The 22,331-nt window shown below is 36.8% G+C and overlaps 2 pseudogenes across 1 annotated transcript; one reads left to right on the forward strand and one right to left on the reverse strand.

Moving 5' to 3' along the window:
- The window catches only part of LOC149565610 (gamma-glutamyl peptidase 5-like), a 28,368-nt pseudogene extending 14,891 nt beyond the window's left edge, over window positions 1–13,477 (forward strand).
- A 4,428-nt stretch (window positions 13,478–17,905) lies between these two features.
- On the reverse strand, window positions 17,906–22,081 carry LOC149565611 (uncharacterized; annotated as a pseudogene). The gene is made up of 3 exons (XR_016362057.1): window positions 21,953–22,081; window positions 18,771–21,792; window positions 17,906–18,654 (listed from the first exon to the last, which is right to left on the reverse strand). The product of XR_016362057.1 is annotated as an uncharacterized LOC149565611 (transcript).
- Window positions 22,082–22,331: the final 250 nt, after the last annotated feature.

Genomic DNA, 22,331 nt, shown 5'->3' on the forward strand with positions numbered 1-22,331 from the left:
CCCAAATAGGTGGTTTCATATCTTCTGATTGGTCATATATGTCTTTTAAGACAAGGTATGGAGCCAATGCTTCAATCAGAGCAGAGTCTCAAGCCCTCCATCATACTGAAACTTACACCCCCAACCCCATCAACTTGAATTGCCCCATTCTAGAGATGGATGAGAGTGACATAGTGAATGAGCCCACTACTTCCCTAAAGAGATACCTAATTTTCTCTTGGATGAGTGGGCTAATGCATATCAATTTGACCCTATGTCATAAACCCTTGAGACAGACCTCAGTACATATTGTATAGTGGAAAAGGATGCTCTAGTTCCCAATCTTGTGAAGACTAAACAAGATGTGAGTGGGATATGAAGTATGTACTTTGATGGTTCAAGGAATAAGAATGGATCAGGTGTTGGTGTGATGTTGATCTCTCCTGCACAAATAATATATTACTTCTCATTTAGGCTCCAATTTAGTTGCACTAATAATGTAGCGGAGTATGAATCCTTGATTCAAGGTCTCCTACTTGCTCAAAAAAGAGGGATTCAAGCCTTAGAGGTTTATGGAGATAGTGAGTTGGTGGTTAATCAAGTGAGAAATTAGAACATCACCAAGAATGGTTTGCTCAAGTCCTATAAACATAGAGTGTGGGATTTGCTTGAAGGTTTTAATGCATTTAATATTCAAAGCATCCCTAGAAAAGAAAATAGACATGCTGATAGACTTGCAGCAATAGGTGCATCTTATGATGTGCTAGGGAATCTTGAGGAGGAGAAGAAACAACAAATCAGAATGGTAGTAAGGCCTACCATCCCTGATAATAACACCCATTGGCAAGTGTTTGAGTTTGATGAGCAAATTGTGAGCTTCTTGCAGAATGAGGTAGAATTTTTAGGCAGAAATCAGTCAAGGCTGCAAGATTAGTATGGTGATCAAATCATTCATCTCAGCTCTAACAAGTTGCCTAAGGGTCTCATTACCTTAGAAAGTGCTTTTAATCCTGATGATCAAACAAGAAACAGAGGCATGAACCTAGCTGCTGATGAAGATGATCATATTCCAGTCATGGTTGCTGATGGAAAGTCCTTGAACATAGGTAAGGTATGCTCTGAAATTGAACAAGAAAATTTTGTTCATCTATGTCAAGAATTTAATGATGTATTTGCTTGGACATATGATGATTTGAAGGGCTTTGACCCAAGTTTATTTCATCATACCATAGATCTAGTTGATAATGTAAAACTAGTAAGACAAAAGCAAAGGCCAGTAAATCCCAAGATTGAACCCTTAATGAGAAAGGAGCTATCCAAGTTGATTAAGGCCAATATAATTTTCCCTATCAAGCACTCATCATGAGTAGCAAAACTTGTCCCTGTTAGGAAGAAGAATGGAGAAATTAGATTGTGTGTGGACTTTAGGGACCTTAACCAAGCTTCTCTCAAAGATCACCATCCTCTCCCTTCTATGGAGCAGATTTTGTCCAAGGTTAGTGGTTCAAAGAGGTTCTCCTTTCTTGATGGATTGTCTAGTTACAATCAAGTGCTAGTTAAAGAGGCTGATAGGTACAAGACTACATTTACCACTAAATGGGGTACCTATGCTTATTGTAAGATGCCATTCAAGCTAACCAATGCATGTGCTACATTTCAGAAAGCAATGGAGATGGCTTTCAAAAGATTGATTGACAAGTTTGTCTTAGTTTACCTTGATGATATCACTGTATATTCAAAGTATGTAGAAGATCATTTTGATCATCTAAGATAGGTATTCTTAAGATGTAGAGAGTTTGGGGTTTCCCTTAACCCAAGCAAGTGTGTCTTTGCTACTAATCAAGGAAAATTATTAGGGCACATTGTATCTAAGGATGGCTTAACCATTGATCCAGAAAGAACAAAAGCAATACTTGCCCTCCCTCTTCCTAAACACAAGAAAGGGCTGCAAAGTTTCTTGGGTAGGATAAATTTTGTGAGAAGATTTATCCCTAATATTGCTACCATGATGAAACCTCTACATCTATGCTCAAGAAAGGTATGATCTTTGCATGGACCATGGAAGGGAAGGAAAGCTTTGAAGAGATCAAGGCAGCCATAGCCTAAGCCCCTACTCTCATGAACCCAAATTTTGAGAAAGATTTCATTCTTTATACTCTAGGTGGTGAGTCAAGTATCTCCGCTGTCCTAACTCAAAAAAATGATAAGAATGAGGAGCAGCCCATAGATTTCTTAGTGAAGGGCTTAAGGAATATGAAGATAAGTACAGCTATGTAGAGAAACAAGCCCTTGTAGTCATCAGAGCTTTAAAGAAATTTAGACACCTCCTGTCCCATAATAAGATCCATTTGCTAGTACCCCATGCCAGTGTGAAGGATTTCCTTTTGAATAAAGATATCAGTGAGAAAAGAGCTGGTTGGATTACTAAGGTAATGTAATATGATGTTGACATTCAGATTACCAAGTTGGTAAGAGGGAGAGGGTTATGCAAATAGATGCTATCATCTCAGGAACTTGATGAGGAGGTTGCCATGGTATTAACAAAGCAACAAGAGGTGAGAAATAGTGACCCAAGGAGTTGGATGGATGACATGAAGAGTTTCTTATTAGGGGATGGATACGCTTAGGGTTTAGATAGAACTCCAAGGAGATAGTATAGATTACAGTTAATTCCTAATGTCATAGTTGATGGTATCCTATTCAAAAGATATTTTAATGGAGCCCTATTAAGATGCCCTGATACAAACCAGGCTGAAAGAATGATCAAAGAACTTCATGATGGTCCTAATGGCGATCATTTCTCAGCAAGGACAATTGCAATGAAGATCATGAGGACTGGTTACTTTTGGCCATCCTTGTTCCATGATTGTCATAGGTATGTGAGGAAATGTGAAAAATGTGCCTTCTTCTCTGGCAAACAAAGACTTGCAACTCTTCTCCTTCATCCTATCCAAGTGGATCAGCCTTTTTCTCAATGGGGATTGGATTTCATTGGTCCTATCAATCCTCCTTCTAGTTCTGACCACAAGTATATTTTGGCTGCTACAGATTACTTCACTAGATGGATAGAGACAGTTGCATTGAAGGATGCCACTGAATCCTCAGTTGTTGAGTTCCTTGATGGAATTTTGACCAGGTTTGGTGCCCCTTCAACCATCATTTCAGATAATGCAAAATCTTTTGTTGGAGCTCAGATTTGTGCATGGGCAGTGGATCATAATATCTATTTGAGCACTTCCTCAAATTATTACCCTCAAGGTAATGGCCTGGCCGAATCATCTAACAAGAACCTGATCAGGATAATGAAGAGGACAATAGAAGATAACCGGAGGTATTGGCACAAAAAATTAAGGACAGCTCTGTGGACTGACAGGATAACACCTAAAATATCAATAAGGAATTCTCCATTCATGTTGGTATATGGTAGAGAAGCAAGACTTCCAATTTCATTGGAGTTCCCAGCCCTAGAGTTAGCTCATCAATTGGAATTGATTGAAGATGATGCCATGACAGTGAGAATGGCAGAACTGATGGAGCTAGAAGAAAAAAGAAATTAGGCCATGCAGACCCTAGAGACACACTAGCAGCAAATAAAAAAGAGTTTTGACAAAAAAGCTAGGGTCAGAATCTTCAGGGAGGGAGATTTGGTCCTAAAATGGGATGCAGATAGGGAAAAACCAGGAAGACACTCAAAATTTGACACACTATGGAGTGGTCCCTGTCTGATTGAAAGTTGCAAACAAGCTAATGCTTTCCAATTAAGCAGGCCCGGTGGTGAAATTCTGCCCATCCCGGTCTGATTGAAAGTTGCAAACAGGCTAATGCTTTCCAGTTAAGCAGGCTTGGTGGTGAAATTCTGCCCATCCCAGTCAATGGGATTTACCTTAAGCAATGTTTCTGACAGGGTTTGAGGTTCCATGTACATAGTTAGTTTAGTTTTGCTTTCTAGTTGTTCCCTACTTTTCCAAGAAGTGCATGAGCACAGTTGTCTCTCTGTTAGACAACAAGTTTTTAAACTTTGAAGGTTGCAGATGATGGTTTTGGTCTCTGATTCCAGTTGCAGAGACAGGGTTTCAGTGTTTTGCTATCTCAGGAAAAGGGTTAGGGTTTTTTACAAATGCTCAGAATCTACCCATCTCACAACTCTGTAGCCCAATGGATGCTTTAGGCTACTGGTTTGACACATAGCTGGCTTGCATCGCCTATGAGTCGCCAAAATGTTATCATTTTCATGCCCCTCGCCAAATTTCAAATTTCATATTTTTTTCTTGCTAACCAACCTTGTTCTACGGGGTTACGCTGTACGAGCTTGTAATGGCAGAAAGGTGTGATTAGAGGCTTCCCAGGGATACGCTTTGTTGTCATAATGGCGAAATGTTTGGCTGAAGGCTTCCTAGGGCTACGAGCTCGTAATGGCGAAATGTTTGGCCGAAGGCTTCTCGGGGCTACAAATTGCATTATGAGTGAAGGGACAGAGGTGTATCGCATGGTGATCTTCGTGGGCACGTTTCAAAGGAACCTGTAAGACTGTAATACCTGTCAAGGCGTAAGGCCCGTCGTAGCATAAAGCTGGTCTGAAAGGCACATAAAAGGTTTTATGGCTTTTCGCTAAAGGGTTCACGCAAGAGTGGAAGTGGGATCCAGTTGTGATCATGGGCATACGTCCTCATGTTCGTGAACAACTATAAAGCTTAGTTCTAGCAACGAAGGTGTCAGGTGGGCCCAGTGGCAACAAATCAGGTGAAGACACGTCACCCAGCACAGACAGACTCAACCTGCGTGGCATGTTTATGGTCTTACATTTGCAATGTAAGTATATGGATGAAGGGGTCGTGTCATTTTCTCTCCGTGGTCACGGGTTCAGCCTCAACGTGCGAGCGTAAAAGGTGAATAAAGGGTGGAGGATGGCTTTATGGTCTTATGGATAAGAGGCAAATGTAAGAGTGGGAGGTCAGTGGTGAAGGTTCTCTAAGCATACGAGATAAAGGAACCGTAAAGGCATAATGCCTGTCACAGCGTAAAGGCCTAACCTGAAGGGTGCTTAAAGGCTTTATGGCCTTACGGATAAGAGGCAAATGTAAGAGCAAGAGGTCAGTGGTGAAGGTTCTCCGAGCATATGAGATAAACGAGTCGTAAAGGCGTAATGCCCATCATGGCGTAAAGGCTTGGTTTGAAGGGTGGAGGAAGATTTTACGGCCTTACGGAGATAGGGTAGACATAAGAGTGGGACATTAGATGAGAGGACTCTCCGAGTTTATGAGATGGAGGAAGCCCGTAAGGGCATAAAGGAATTGTTGAGCCATGTGATCGGAGGCTCCAAAATGAAGAGTCCCGATGTTATGGGTTTGCCCTATCATAGAGACAGAGAAGGAAGAGAGGGTCAACCATGTAAAGACTTCAGCAAGGTGGCAAAACAAAATAAACTTATTGGTCCACGTGGCCCGTTCTGGATGCAGAGTTCAGTCAACTTGCTGATTTTGTTGTTTCATGCCCTAGAAGCGGTGGATATTGGGTTTTACCATGCAGATTTGATCTTCATGATCGATTCTAACTACCCTAGAGTGAAAGTTGAATAAGAAGAAACACTCCACCACCTCCACTGATCCATCTACCCGATCAGAGTGTAGTAATGCCACCGTTTATGTCTTCTCAAGCCTCAATTTTAGTTAAGATTAGATATCATTGCCCTGGATCCATATCTGTGATCAGATTTTTTTTGTAATTATAGGACTTCAATGCAGTGGTTGAAGGGTAACTCCAGCTGAAAGTATCTCAGTTATGCCTGCACTATAAAGGAAATTTTTGTACATTTTCTAAAGGTTGATCATTCTTTGATTTTTCTTTGTTGTTGCTCTGCAACCCCAGTGTAAATTCCCTTGCCTCTGAACTGTCTGATATTCTACTATTTTTTCCTTCAACCATTGATATGAAAGTGTAGAACTTTTTCCTCTCATTGATGTTTTATGGAAATCAGTAATCTGCATGACTGTATCTCTTCCAGCCTTTGAATGATATATAAGTGAATCTTCTATTTCCTTATGTCATTCATCTTGCTTTTCTGATTTGCATGTGATTATTTGATTGAAATAAGTCTGAATGTGTAACATCCTTAGTTTCATTCTGGTTCAATAGTGCATACATGGGTAGAGATTGGTCCGAACACTCTATTTTGGTGCATCAACTCTTTAGATTAGACTAGATAGATTTTTCTTTCATGCTCTCTTTCTCCCTTTTCCTCTCCAAGAGTAGTTAGGTGCATCCTGATAGTAAGAGGAAGTTGACCTTCTCCGGAGACTCAACCTCATAGTTCAAGTCCCACAGCTTGGAGATTGTTTCCATGTTTCACTAGGTTGTCCTCATGCATAGGCTCTGGACAAGGGTGTAAACCTAAGTGACAACATTAACCTATGACCCCTCTTAACGCATTGGAACCAACCAAATGCATCCATAAGTGTCCTAGGTCCTCTAGGGACATAGGTTATCATGAAATGCATTGAGAGGCATCATAAATTAACCTATGACCCCTCTCAACACATTACAACCAACCAAATTATTCCCTAGGGGTTCTAGGGCCTCTAAGAACATATGTTGTCATAAAATGCTAACCCCTCCCGATGCATTTGAACCAACCAAATGGGTCCCTAGGGGCCCTAGCGCCCCTAGGGACATTTTTTGTATTGAAGTACGTATCGAAGAGTCTCCATGGTGCTCTAAGTACGTATCGAGGTTGATCTTCTGAGGGTCATAAATTAGAGCTTGTGGGGGCTATCGATGAAATGTCAAATGCTATAGGATGGTCATGCCAAGGCCTAAAATAACCTATCTCATTTTTGAGAGATCACATTCTGTTTGGATTCAGCACACCAATCTCGCTCGATGCAAAAACTTGCAGTGTGCCTCAGTTCAGAGGTGCACCACCTCATAACCACTAATCTTGGGATCAAATCATCAGTGCCATTAGCTCCAAATGGGTGGGTGAACCCTAGTGACACCCTTGTTTTGGTCGCAAAAATCCTCATCATCCGCGACCACCCCGTACCGAAGAGTCTCCAAGGTGCTCTAAGTGCATATCGAGGTCAATCTTTCAAGGGTCATAACTTGGAACTCATGGTGGCTATCAATGAAATGTCAAATGTTACAGGATGGTCATGTTGAGGCCTAAAATAACCTATCTCATTTTGAGAGATCACATTCTATTTGGATTCGACACAACAATCTTGCTTGATGCTAAAATTTGTAGTGTGCCTCAATTCATAGGTGCACCACAGCGTAACTTTGAAAACAATGATCTTGGCATTGAATCATCAACACCATTAGCTTCGGATGGGTGGTTGAACCCTAGTGATACCCTTGTTCTTGCCATGGCCACCTGGTACCGAAGAGTCTCCAAGGTGCTTTAAGTGTGTATTAAGGTCAATTTTCTCGAGGGTCATAACTCAGAGCTCCTGAGGGATATCAATGAAACATCGAATGCTACAGGATAGTCATGCTGATACCTAAAATAACCTATCTCATTTTTGAGAGATCACATTCTGTTTGGATTCGACATAGTGATCTCCCTCGATGCCAAAACTCGCAGTGTGCCTCAGTTCATAGGTGCACCAGAGTGTAACCTTGAAATCACTAATCTTGGCATCGAATTGTCAATGCCATTAGCTCCAGAAGGACGGGTGAATGCTAGGGACACCCTTGTTCCAGACATGGAGAGCATCCATCATCTGCGGCCACCCCGTACCGAAAAGTCTACAAGGTGTTGTAAGTGTGTATCGAGGTCAATGTTCCAAGGTTTGTAACTCAGAGCTCATGAGGGTTGTTGATGAAATGTCAAATGCTATAGGACGGTCATGCTAAGGCCTAAAATAACCTATCTTATTTTTGAGAGATCACATTCCGTTTGGATTTGGCACAACAATCTCACTCGATGCCAAAACTCACTGTGTGCCTCAGTTCATAGGTGCATCACAACGTAACTTTTAAATCGCTGATCTTGGCATCAAATTGTCAGATCCATTAGCTCTAAATAGGTAGGTGAACAATAGTGACACCCTTTTTCTAGCTATAGAGAGCCCCCATCGTCTGCAAACACCCCGTACTGAAGACTCTCTAAGGTGCTCTAAGTGTGTATCAAGGTGGATCTTTCGAGGGTCATAACTCAGAGCTCGTGAGGGCTATCAATGAAATGTCAAATGATATAGGAAATTCATGTCGAGGCCTAAAATAATCTATCTCATTTTCAAAAGATCACATTTTTTTTGGATTCGGCACAACGATCTCGCTCGATGCCAAAACTTGTAGTGTACCTCATTTCATAGGTGCATCGCAATATAACTTTGAAACTGTTGATCTTGGCATCTAATCATCAAAGCGATTAACTCAGGATAGGTAGATGAATCCTAGTGACACTCTTGTTTCAACCGTGGAGAGCCTCCATCGTCTATGGCTACCCTGTACCAAAGAGTCTTCATGGTGCTCTAAGTGTGTATTGAGGTCGATCTTTCGAGGGTCGTAACTCAGAGCTCATGAGGGCTATTGATGAAACGTTGAATGCTATAGGATGGTCATGCCAAGGCCTAAAATAACTCCTTACCAAGTTTGATGAACTCATCTTATTAAGAATTTTAAGTTCTAGCAAAAATGCTCAAGATTGCAAAAGTTGCAAAATTGCAATTTTGCAACTTTTTCTTGCAAAGTGAAAATGAGTGCAAAGAGTTAGTTAGGGGTTTGAGAATGACCATACAAGGTTGGAAACACCTATATAAGGTGTGAAATGACCTTTCTATGACTATGATTTTAATTTTCTAACAACAACATCTAGTTGAAATTTGTTTGAAATATTGATTTTTAGTTATTTTAGAGTTGTTAGTTAATCTAAAATCATACGTATCAATGTCATAATGTTGATGGAAGCCTTGAATCTTTCTTTCATTGCCAAAATGTCATGTGGGCTTGGTAAGCCAAATGTGTAGTAAAGTCTCATAATAGCATTTGTTCTCATTTTTCTTTGTAAAGTTGATATACTAGGGTGAAGGAGGTGGATTGCAGAGATTATTTCAAATTATACATATATGATAGCATTTCAAATTAAACATTGCATCAAAATTTGATAATAAAGGTTGTTAAAATGTTATTCACAAATTATTGCATTTGAATCGAATATAACAAACATGATCAAAATGAATGATATTCCAAAAACACGAACAATACACATGATCCACTATAAATTGAACAATACTATACTAAATTAATATGTAAATCATTGTGCACATAAATGACAAAAATATATATCAAAATACACGTATCCATAGACAAATTACACAAATATATATCAAAGCTCGTGTATCTATAAATAAATTACACAAATATATATCAAAATACATAGATCCATATACAAAATGTGGCTGATCATACCATCAAAATGTGTATAATATCAATGTTTTTGTAAACAATGTGGCATATGCCATCTCAAAATGTCTCATGACACATCCTATGACAACTATACTATCCTAGGGTGCTAGTGGATGATCAAAATGTAGCCTCTTCACTGCACTAGCTAGATTAGATGCCTCCTACAAAAACAAAAAAAGGAAAACCCAAAGTTAGACTACTAAATTTATATGATTCTATGTATCTAACATTGAATTATTCAAATGCATAATGATTTTTTTTAAATAAATATTTATAGTATTAAAATTTCATCATAAATACCTCTCTTGTTGACCTCCTGCACCGATCAGGAGTCCTCTCACATGTCCTCTACAATGCTTGTACCTCACTAATTGTGGTCTGTGTATGTTTAAATATGTTTGTCAGATGAATCTACAACTTAAACTATAACATTATAATTCATAGCATGCTAAATTTATAACATATAATCAAGAATTCAAACTACAACTTGCTTGTGTGGACTCCTCCTCAGGATATAATGGTTGCATCAACAAAGATACATAACTTTGTCGTCCAACCTTGTGTGCACTAGCTGTTTCCTATGAGATACAAAATACTAGTTGTTAATATCACAGAAATCAGTTTTGAATTTATTTATGAAAATAAGAAAAATAAAAAATAAATGATACTTATACATACAATGGGGCTCTCAGTGTGAATGGAAATGCCAGAGCATTTATGCCGTGGAATCTACATGGGCTCACCACCAGTAGCCACACCCTATACAATAAATAATGTAATTAAATTTCATTACCACAAAAAATTTTCAAGACTGTATCAATATTTAATCAAAAATAAAACACCTAATTACCTTTTCCTTCTGAATGGGTCCTACCTCATCCCCCACACATTGTCCCCTGGGGACAGGTGGTACTTGCAAGAAAAAAGAAAGATTAGAAACCATATATGCTACAATATCAAATAGAAAAAAAAATGAGAACACAAAAAAATGTACCGTAGATGTCTCAAGGCCAAATGAAATAGCTAAGAGCATGCATCATCAACCTGTCTAAGCTCCTCCTCAGTCATCAACTAAACATGAATGAAGATCACCTACATGTATAAGTCAGTATGGCTCAAAAATTAAAATTACTCTATTATAAAGATTAACTTTAAATCACATATGTCGTAACAAAAAAATGTATACACCTACCAACATAGAAAGATTCCATGCCTGTGCATGCCTCTCCTCTCTCGCATCAGGGTTTTTAGCCTTTGTATGCACATCTAGTATATCCTCGTCAAATACAAACTGATACTCAGAAAGATCACCTATGGGACCTAGATAAATATTCTTGCACGTTATGCAAGTATGGGGCACATAAACATGTAATGAGCTACGTAATGATGATCTCGCACCAACATCATCAACATGAGGAGGTAGTACTAACCTAGCTTGTGATATCAATAGGCTACTCAATCTATGGATGGCTCTAATAGTTTGAGAGGTAGCCTTTGCAATGATATCAAGATGTTGCACTCAAGGAGGGGGGAGACATCAGTAAGGGGGAGAAAAGTGCTAGTTTCTTCCACTAGGAAGAGGGTCTATCTTGAGGAGCTCCTCTTCCTACACCCATGTTGGGCTTCATGCTCCAATAGTTCACCTTGAAGCCCAACACAAATTCTGCATAAAATTTTCAAAGGAAATAAAATGGCACCCCTAAATTGCTATGTGGAGGGATGTCAAAAACCATCCACCAACAATCCCAAAAGTTTGCATGTATAGCATCATTTATGCACCATTTAATCGATAGGTTGAGTTTTTTGTGGTCAACTAGTAAACCAATTTTTGGTTTTGTAAAAAGGGCAACCAAATCATCTTTACTTATATTGAGGGCCACAACCTCATCATACTCCAACCCATCATCAAACATGGCATGCATTTCATCATGCCAACGAAGAGCAACATTTTGTTCATTGACAAGTCTTTCAATATTATCCACTATGGTGTTTAACATGGATAATATATGAGCCAATGCGGGTACAATATTATATGTGGTTCGCAAAGCCCTCAATTTGGCAAGATTTTCAAATATCAAATCTTCAGTTCGAGGAGGGTTTTGAGGGGTTAGGGGATCAATTAGTGGATGATTTTGAGGGGAAACTAGATCATTTGGTGGGGGGTCACAAGGAACAATATTTCTTTCCTCAATATCATCATTCCGGTCAGCCATACCTATTAATTTGCAAAACATAATTTCTATTAAAAATAACCTAAATTTCACCAATTTCTATTAAAAAAAACTAATTTTTAACAAATTCAATTAAAACTAAAAAAATTATAATAAAATTCATTGAAAATATTTATTTTTTAAAAAAACACTTACCTATATCATGTATGTGTTCACTGATCGAATATCGAAGCTTAAGCCAAAAAATGTAGTGTGAAACAAACAGTGCTCATGTCTTTTAAAAAAAATCATAGTATAGGTATCAAGTATCCGATATGAAATCAAATATCCAATAATATTAGGTATCCGGTATGAAATTGGATACCCAATAAGGCTTGGTCCTAACTCTTTAGCTTTGGTATCAAGATGGGTGGAAAAAAGTTAGAGCAGATTTTGAAACGCTTTTAGACGTTTTCAAAATCTTTTTTTTTCACATTGCCACTTTTTGGCACACCATGATCCTACACATACCCTAAATGAAGATTAAAAAATATATTTAAATAAATTTAACTTATTATTCTTTTTTATGACAGATCATTTATTTTGATTTAAAATATTGATTGCGATTTCAAATTTCTATTAAAAAATATATACAAATAAATCTAAAAATATTCTTATACATTACTTTATGAAAATTTAATATACTAATATATAAGATACTAAAAATCTATATTTTATAAAATTACTTTTAAAAAATATGTTGTAAATAAGTATGGATTATTTGTTAAATTAAAAATATGTCATGAGAAAGTTTGGGACAGGGTCCTTTAGAATGTTTATCTATAATGCATGGTTCAAAGAACATATATTATTTAATTTTATAAATAAATGAGAGGTGTAGATTAAAGTCATGGAAAATGTATCAACACATGCTTCCTCATTGATATTTAATTTTTGTCAGGCTTCTTTTTCTCTCTCAAACAGGTCTTATGTTTAGCTTTAGGAGGAAAAATTGGAAGAGCAATAACTGGATGGGACATTAGCTTGAGAAAAATAATAGTTTCTAAAAAGTTGTCCACCAAGTATTTTGGTTTGGGAATCCCTTCTATAATTAGTGTCCTTGAATGTCATCAAGACTAGATAAAAAAATAAAGCCTTCTAAACATCTATCCTACTTCAAACACTCTATTGGTTGAGATTTGCATCACAAATTTATTTAAATTTTAAAAATATATGAAAACCATAAATTTTAAAAGAATGTTGTATTTATTTAAAAAACCAATTTTTTGGGTCTATAATAGTAGCTTGATTCTTTTGATTAGATTATGCAAGCTTTGTTCATCAATGTTTTAGATCACATTGAATGATCTATTTTTAGGATGAGAGAAGAAAGTAGATCATAAATGTGATGTATAGCATTGATAAAGTAAAGTCGCATTAACTAATTAAAAAAAGTTTCAAAGTAATGTTATAGTCATATTATTTTATATTTGATTTCTCATTCTTGCTATTTCAAACAGGTGTATAAAGTTCGTCTAGGTGTAGAAATTCTTGCTTCATCAGATAATACAAACATTGAGATGTTTTCCCTTGGTAATCACATACTTGGTGTTCAAGGGCATCCAGAGTATACAAGTGATATTTTGTTGAATTTCATTGACAACCTCTTAGAAAAATGTTGTATAAAAGTAAGTTCAATAATTACTATATTTGCAACTTTCGAGGATAATGAACAAAATAGTATTCTATCAAGAAAGAACAATTTATTGATCAAAACTCTAACTTCTTTTTGGATTGGGACTTTTTAGACTAAATTGAGTGAAGAGGCCAAGCTATCTCTAGCAAATAGCAAACCCGATAGAGAAATTTGGGAGAAGATTTGCAAGTCCTTCTTAAGTCATGATATTTGTATCGATTTAGCCAAACATTTAAAAGTGTTTTGATTACAATGTCCCTAAATACAATTAAGTGGTGTTCTTTTATTTTATTGGTGGTTGAAATTATTGTTGTTCAACACGTATTTGGTAAAAACCATCTAGATTTTATCCATTCAAAAAATAGATTCTCATATATGTTAAATGCATTAGTATCTTGTATGAGAGCATTGCACTAACTTCTACCATGACTAATTAACTTTTATAATACTCTTGTAAAAATATGAAGTTTATTGTCTACAAATTTCTTTAACAATACTTTTATATTATTTCTATAATAGTTTTATTAAGTAATTTAATATATACAGTTTACTATATCTTAATTTTATTATTATATAATGGATGACTCTTGTACTAAAATAATTGTTGATTGGTTCTGATTGGTTGACCTCCACTTTTTATGACTTTCAAAAAGAAAGTCTTCACCTTTAAGTAATCAATGATTATTATTATTTTTGACTAAATTGTTTTCTATTAGATAAAAAAAGATATTGAAAAACCCTTGACCTGTATGCATAGAGAAAGATAAAGTATTAAGCCCAACAAAACACATGACAACCACAAAAAAACAAGAGACACACTAGCACTAAAGCTAACAAACACTGCTTGAAATCAAGGCAGTTTAAAAAAATGGTCCAAAGATGCTTTATCGCAAAAATAAAATCTTAGTGCCATTTTTTAACCTTCTCATAGGTAGGGATATGCACATTTTGGTAACCTGACATTTGGTCCTTCGTTTATACAAAGCTTTGTTTCTTATTTTTCAAGCTAAAAAATCATGAGCATGAACTACTCTATTGCAAAAATGAGAGAGAGAACCAAGTATTTTTAATACTAAATTTGCCACATCCAATCAAAAAATTTAGTGGATATAGTAAACTGGGAAATGAAAACTTGTTTTTCCTTCACAAATACACAAAATATAGAAAATAACAAAAGCTCTTTAATTTGTAATATTGTTAGTAGCATTAAATTGCCCAAAAGAATTGACAGTAATCATGACAATATTTCTATTCTAAAATTCCAAGGGCAACCCAAGGAAATGAAACCAAAAAAGAAATGATAATATTTCCTTCAAAGGCTAGAAACTAGGAAACAAAGTTTGAATATGGAGACCATTCAATCTTTTAAACTAGGGGCCATGAAGAAGGATCCTAGAGTAGTCCTCCTTAGAAGAAAAATAAAAAATGAAAACGTCATTTAACATTGTAAACACTTGAACCCAACCTCTAAGTTTCCAAATTCAAAGGATCAAGTTTCTAACAACATCAATATTGGAATGATTACCACAAAATATCTCAATTAGGGAATAGGGTAAGTGCACCAAAATGGTGTTCAAAAAGTGGTGAGCCACCCCTAGATAACTTAAAATATCAGACCACGAATGAGTGATTTTGAATTAAAATAACCCAATCACACTCAACAAATTTCAAGCTTAGAAAAAAGAACATTTACAAGTACACCCAACCATGTGGTGGAAACAAAGAGTAAGGATTCAAATCAAGAACTTGATCATGTTTTGCAAACTATAACAAATTTCCAACATGCCACATCTTTGCATAAGTTAGTATACCTCAAATAATGCATTTTTTGTTTTTGTTTGAAAATTAATTGTAATGTTGTATACCTTTTATTGATATTTTATTTATTTATTAATATATTCATAGTTGATTCTCAAAACACTACCTCCAAGAAAGTACACAACAACAAGACGCTGAAGATAGAAATGCTCCAGTTCCTCCAATAAATGTTGTACAAACTACACCTGGAGAATTATTAAATCAATTATCACAAAATACAACCCAAATTTGTTAGTTAGTAAGTAGGTTGGGGACCTCTAACTATGAGAATCATTCATCCCTTGCCACAATCTTATAATCAATGGCCAATACTACCAAGGATGTTTCTAGGAAAGTTACAACATGGGGTAAATATATGGATATAAGTCGTTTCTTTTATGCTATTGGGTCTTATCATGGAGTGAGAAGATGATTGATAACTAGAGTAGATATATGTGCTCTTTTCATTGACACTAAAACCAACGAGACCTCGCCTCTTGATTCAAAGAGGTTTCCTAGATACATTGGTTTAAAATCATATTGGGATTAAACATGCTTTTTGGGATAGTTGGTATATAGTTTTTGATGAACAACCATGTAATAATTATGAGGTCCCATTAATTTTTGCGGAAACTATATTACGGGTTCACATACTCACTTTACAAGAAGTTTTTATTTTAATATATTTTTTCATTATTATATTGAAGTCCATGGTATCTATTGAGACAAGGTTTCTAGAGAATCTCCAGAAGAAAGAACCCAAGAAAAGTAGGTTATATGCCTTTACATTCTTGAAACAAAACAACATAACCCAAATAAGATTGGTAGGAAAATAAATATTCCAAACATTAATCTTGGCACTCTCTCAACCATTAAACTATAACAAACACACAAATTTACTAGTTCAATTTTCAAACAATATTCCTCAAACAATGCAACTTCAATTTATTTAAATGAGAAGTGTTTATATGGAACTTAGTAAAAAGTTGTGTTTGATTGTTTTCCACTTTATTTAAATGGATATTGTTTCTCAAATTTGAATTAATTTACAATTCAATAGATGTTATACTTTTAATGCTCCATTTGCTAATTATGTGTTGTCTTTGTAAAAGATATTGTGACTACGTCATTTTTTTAACTACCACTTCAAGGGCAGACATCTCAAAGCTGTAAAACTTTCCTTACCCGTAATTTGTTCTCCCATCCCATATCATTCCAATTGTAAGAGCTAATTTTTTATTTTTAGAATAAAAGTGATGCAAGTGAAGAAAAGAAGGAAGACAAACACAAAAGTTTCAAGTATTGTTGGGCTTTATCTTTACATGGGTTGAGGTAGCTATGTGGAAAAATTTGTCAAATGGGCTGACATGGGTGGACAATCATGGATTAAATATACCTTATGTAAAGTATTGTATGTGAGATTTAAATGCTAGAATATAGTGAGATTTACACTAGAGCATGTCATTTGTCTAAATTTTTGATCTAGGATCAAAAGAAAATAAAACAATCATAAAAATTATATTTGAAGTATTATAAATGAATATATATATATATATATATATTCTATCAAATTTTAGAATGTGAAATAGGAATTTATGATGTATGTTTTCAATCATTTAGATAATAAACACCAAATATGTATAAAACAAGGATCTAAAGATTAAATAACGTTTAAACTATTAATAAATAGTTAACATTTCTCATAAACATACAACATCTAATAAACATTGTTGATCTTCACAAGAAAAACATGAACATTAGACAAAAAATAATGTGCACGACATATTAAAGAACAAATCTTAATCTAAAAGGACTGTTGAAAAGGGGAATTACTGAATGATCTGGAGCTTTCATCAATCTAACTTGTCTTACTCTTATGTAACCTTCATGAATTGTCTACTAGTACTAATCAACTAGTGTCAACCTCTATTAGCATCTTCTTGATTTTTAATCCTGACTTTACATTTATATGTGAGTGGCATTTACAAATCTTGTGTCATTGCCTCCTACACTCTCAACTCTATTGCTCCTAAACTATGAAGATCCATTGCCTCTTCTTAACACTAATTCACATGATCATGTGTTGAAATTCATCATCTACCAACACACCTTTAACCATTTCTACTAAATATAATATTTAAAAGGTTTTCTACATACAACCCTTAAATGTTCCTAGCTTAACTATATACTACTCTAACATACAAAACAAATATTAAAGGTATAAAAACAGCCATCAAGTGATGGAGAAAAACTACAACTTCATGATCAACTAGAGCGTGGTTTACTTCATGATCAACTAGAGTGTGGTTTCATACCCATCACAAGTGTTGCCTCTAAAAAAATGGCAAAGTGAGGTTAAGAAGTTACTCATTGATTGAAGCATTGTTGTCTTTGCAGTTGTTGAAATGGTTAAGAGATTGACAAACTTCACAATTGTATCAAACTTGATTGCATACCTAAGGGTGTTTCAACGTCTGCAAAAAGAGAACATATGATCACATAGTGACATAACAAAAATTATTCCTTTATTAGGAGGCTTCCCCAATGCTATCTGTGGGATGGTATAGACTGATCATTATCTCCTTGTTTAGGTGATCAAATTATATAAAGTCATCTCTACAATCATTTTTAGTAGAAACAACATTTTGAAGAAATAAAACAATAGATCTCTTCCATTAGCTAGTACTATTTTTGACTCATATTTTCCCTTTTTCTTGACCAATATAATGATATTGTAAAGAGTGGGATTTGACATCTTAGCTCGTGTGAGTTTGATATCTACACTTTCTTAAAATGATAAACAAAATTTATCAAAAACTACACAAAGCATACATAATAAATAATTTCAGAACACCTTTAAAATGACAGAAATAAAAACTAAACTGAAAGAGCTTAGAAAGCACTCCGTTTTTAATAATTTCAATATTTATCACAGTTCATTCTTATAAACTATTTAAATAGACAATGTTGTTTAATGAAATTATTGGAGTGTTCCTAAACAAAATAAAATATCTATTTTCTAAGATTAGTTAACAGTTCTTTGCAGATGAAACCCATTTTCAGTATTTAAATGTAGATAGCAAAGACTCATGCTGCAGAAAGAAATTCACTCCATCATATTCTGTACTTAAATACTCTCACTTTGGTCTGTGCTGCTATTTGGATGATTCTCTCTATTGTCTACGCTCAACAGATTCTGGACAGATGAATGCACTTTCAAGTTGCCATACGCGGCGCCGTGCACCATCTTTTCCAGCACACCCTCCACCTCTCTCATTGTTGGTCTATCCCCTGCATTTTCACTTGTGCATCGCAGTCCTAATCCAATGAAATTAACCAGGCAATTTCCATATTGCTCAGACGATTCAAATCCTTCACCAGTAGTTTCCATATGTGCAACATTACTGCTGCTACTTGACTCGCCCGCAGTCCTTTGATCAATTAGCAGCTCTCTGTCCACCACTTCCTCCACTGCCTCTGGAAATGTCCTTCTCACCCACCTCGGCGATGTGTTCTCTCCATTGAACATCTCATCTGTGGGCCTCTTTTTAGTCACCATTTCAAGGATGAGCATCCCGAAGCTGTAAACATCACCCTTGGTACTCACTTCTCCTCCCAGTCCATATTCTTAGCAACATTAACATGTGATTTTGTTATTGGGAAGACAAGTTTAGTACGAGGAAGAAACAAACTCGACAAGACAAACGCTTAGATTTAAAAAAAATGTAAGTGTGGGTGATTACCTGGAGCAATGTAGCCTACTGTTCCCTTCAGTCTGGATGTGCTGCTAGTGCTACTTGCTGAAACAGGGGATGTCAATATGCGAGAAATTCCGAAATCAGCAACATGGGCTGTCATGCTTTCGTCAAATAACACATTTGAGGGCTTCAAGTCGCAGTGAACAACTGGAGGAGAACAATCGTGGTGTAAATATGCGATCCCGTGGGCAACATCAAGTGCTATCTTCATTCTCATCTTCAAACTCAAGTTGCACTCTGTTTCAGCCAGGTGGAGGCGTTGTTCTAGGCTCCCCTGTGCCATAAATTCCATTACCAGAGCCCTCAGATCCCCAGCAGAGGAAGAGGATAAGACTTTCACAAGATTGCGGTGCCTTATTTTTTTCAATACTCTGCATTCCCTGACGAAGTGTTTGTATGAATTTTGAGGGTCCTTGTCGAATAACTTGATAGCCACCAAATTGTTATCGGACAAGAGCCCTTTGTAAACCGATCCGAAGCTTCCATTTCCTATTAGATTAGCAGCACTAAATCCTTCGGTTGCTGTGTGAAGTTCCTGGCTAGAAATCTGCATGAAACCTTCCCCCCAACAGATTGTTTGTCATTGGCGCCCTTTTGAATCTTCTGCAGAAAATGTAAAATGCCCCCAAAATGCAACAGAATATGAGGAAAGTGCCAATTGAAGCAATCAAGACAATCTTCTTGTTCAACGCGGCATGATGTGTGTCAGAGCTTGTGCAATTTGGTAAATTCAACCAGCCCGAGGCTGCACACAGTCCCCAGTTCGCCAAAAATGATGTTCCGGTTAGGTTTCTAAAAGCTCCTTCATTTGGGACTGATCCATTCAAGTTGTTGTATGAGAAATTTAAATGCCTGAGCATGGTGAGATTTGCAATAGAGAGTGGCACGGGACAAGACAACAAATTGAAAGACATGTCGATGGTTTCAATACTCTTAAGCTGCCCTATTGATGTAGGTACCCTTCCCTCTAATTTGTTGTTGACCAGGTTTAGATATTGCAATCCCGAGCAACTGCCAATATCGCCAGGGATTGGTCCGGAGATCTTATTAGCTGAGATATCAATGGCTTGAACCTGTTGAATTCCTCCCAACGAAGGCAATCTTCCTTTCAATGAATTGTGGGAAAAATTGAGATAAAATGCCAACGAATGGAGGCTTGAGATCTCCATAGGGACATTTCCCGTGAGGCTGTTGAAAGAGAGGTCAATCATTTCGAGGCGAAAACATTGGCCAATGGCGTTCGGTATCCTTCCTCTGAGCTCATTATGACTCAAGTCAAGCTTCCTCAGCTGTTGCAGACTGTCTAGAAATGAGGGAATCATTCCAGAAATATGATTTAGATTGAGGAGTAGATATTCCAGGCTTACCAGCATCTTAAGTTCTAAGGGAATGCTGCCTTGTAATTTGTTGGAGCTGAAATCCAACTGCTTTATATTCTTCAGACGGCCTAATGTACTCGGAACCTGCCCAGATACTCTATTATTACTGATTGTGAAAATGGTCAATCCAGTAATGTTACCAATCTCATCTGGTATACTACCAGTGATGTTGTTGGAATCCAAGGACAACCATGATAGCCTGGGAGAGAGGTTTCCTTTGCCGCTCGCCAAACTGCCACTAAAATTGTTTCCATTAAGTTCGAGTTCCTCAAGAATGGAACAGTTAGAAAATACATCCAATACACAAAATGTAGCACAGTGCCCATTTGAGAAGCTATTAATTCCAAGGTCAAGTATCTGCAGAGAAGTAAGCATTCCCAATTCTTGAGGCACCTCACCACTCAGATGATTGGATGAGATATCAAGAATAGAGAGCTGAGAACAATTTCCTAGAGACTTTGGGATTCGCCCACTAAATTGATTACCCCCCGCCCCAAATCTGACTAATTTCGGGAGCTTCAGGCCAATATCTGCAGGAATGGTGCCTACGAACCTATTATTTACCAGGGAAAGCAGCGTCAACTCTGTACAGTTCAAAAGAAATGGAAAAACAATTCCCTCGAACCTGTTAACACCTATTGAAAGAAAATAGAGGTCGGAAAGATTTCCAATAGATTCGGGGACTCTGCCGCTGAACTGATTAAACAGCAATTCCATCTCTTGCAATCTGGGTAACTGATAGCCTATACCCTCTGGAATTGTACCTTCAAACTTGTTTCCCCCTAGCGCCAATATCGGCAATTCAGTGTAGTTCATGACAACATCAATTGATCCTCCAATGCTATTGTTACTGAGCCACAGTTCCTGCAGTCGGTTAAGTGAACCCAATTCTGGTGGAACGGTGCCATACAAGGAATTGGATGACAAATCCAGCACCTCCAGAGACAAACACTTCGCCAGGGCCACGGGTATGCTACCTGTCAGAGAATTCTCACGAAACGAAATCTTCCTCAGTCTCCGTAATTTGCCGATCTCCATGGAGATGCTTCCGTTGAGTTTGTTGGAACGCAGAAACAGATATTTTAATCCGGTCAGTGCTGTGAATATCTCAGATGGAATTGGTCCTTCGAGCGCATTATCACGCAAAGATAAGAAATGCAATTTTGTGCAGTTGCTCAATGAACTGGGGATGGTGCCCGTCAAAAGATTATGCTCTAGAATTAGGATTTTAAGCGCTGTGCAATTTGCCAGAGCAGGAGGGATGATACCACTCAAATTATTGAAGGAGATGTCCAGTTTCTCCATCTTATGCAAGGAGCTTAACTCTGCTGGAATACCTCCGATCAACAGATTATCGTTCAACCGGAGCTCTACAAGATTTGTGCAGGCAGAGACAGTAACTGGAATTGTACCTTGCAAGGTGTTCTCGTAGAGCTTCATGTACTGCAGATTTTCTAGCTTGCCAATTTCAGGGGGAATTTGGGCAGAGAAGTAATTATGAGAGAGGTCAAGAATTGTGAGAGAAGACAAATTGCCCAAGTGAGAACAATCCCCTGTATTTGAGAACAAGACTCACAACCCTCTGATTGTTATTGCAAGTTATTCCAGTCCAGTTGCAAACATTGTTTCTATTTACCCAGTTGGACAAAGAATGAGTTAGATCCACTTTTACACAGCTTTTTAATTCAAACAAAGCTTCTGCATCCATCTGATTCTGAATTTCCAACGCATCGGACGAAAACACAACGAAGATAAAAGAAGTGAAGAGAAAGAAGAGAAGCAACTGACCTTTACAATGCATTGATGCCTCCAAAATATTCATTTCCGAAGACAGACTCGATCCAGTACTTACTGCGATTGCTTCTTTTCTTTTGAATGATCTTAAATGAAGATCATTTATTTAAGAGTCTGGTCCAGATTAGAGTCTGGTCAAGATAGGAGTTTTCAGGTACATGTGGGTCCCTAACTTCATGTCTTACTAGACATGCAGGTCTGAACCCTACCTAAACAAATCAAAATAACAAGTTTTATAAAGAAACTATATTATATAAATGAGTTCAACTCTACTTGTGATCAACTCAAAAAAGTGTACATAGGAGTCAACGTTTCTTGGAGAGCTAAAATTCTTATTGCTCAGCTGAGAACCAACTCTCACCAACTTCGTTGT

The sequence above is a fragment of the Cupressus sempervirens genome, chromosome 3 (genome assembly GCF_028749045.1).
Source record: "Cupressus sempervirens isolate cs-2001-9-10 chromosome 3, ASM2874904v1, whole genome shotgun sequence".
Lineage (NCBI taxonomy): Eukaryota > Viridiplantae > Streptophyta > Pinopsida > Cupressales > Cupressaceae > Cupressus > Cupressus sempervirens.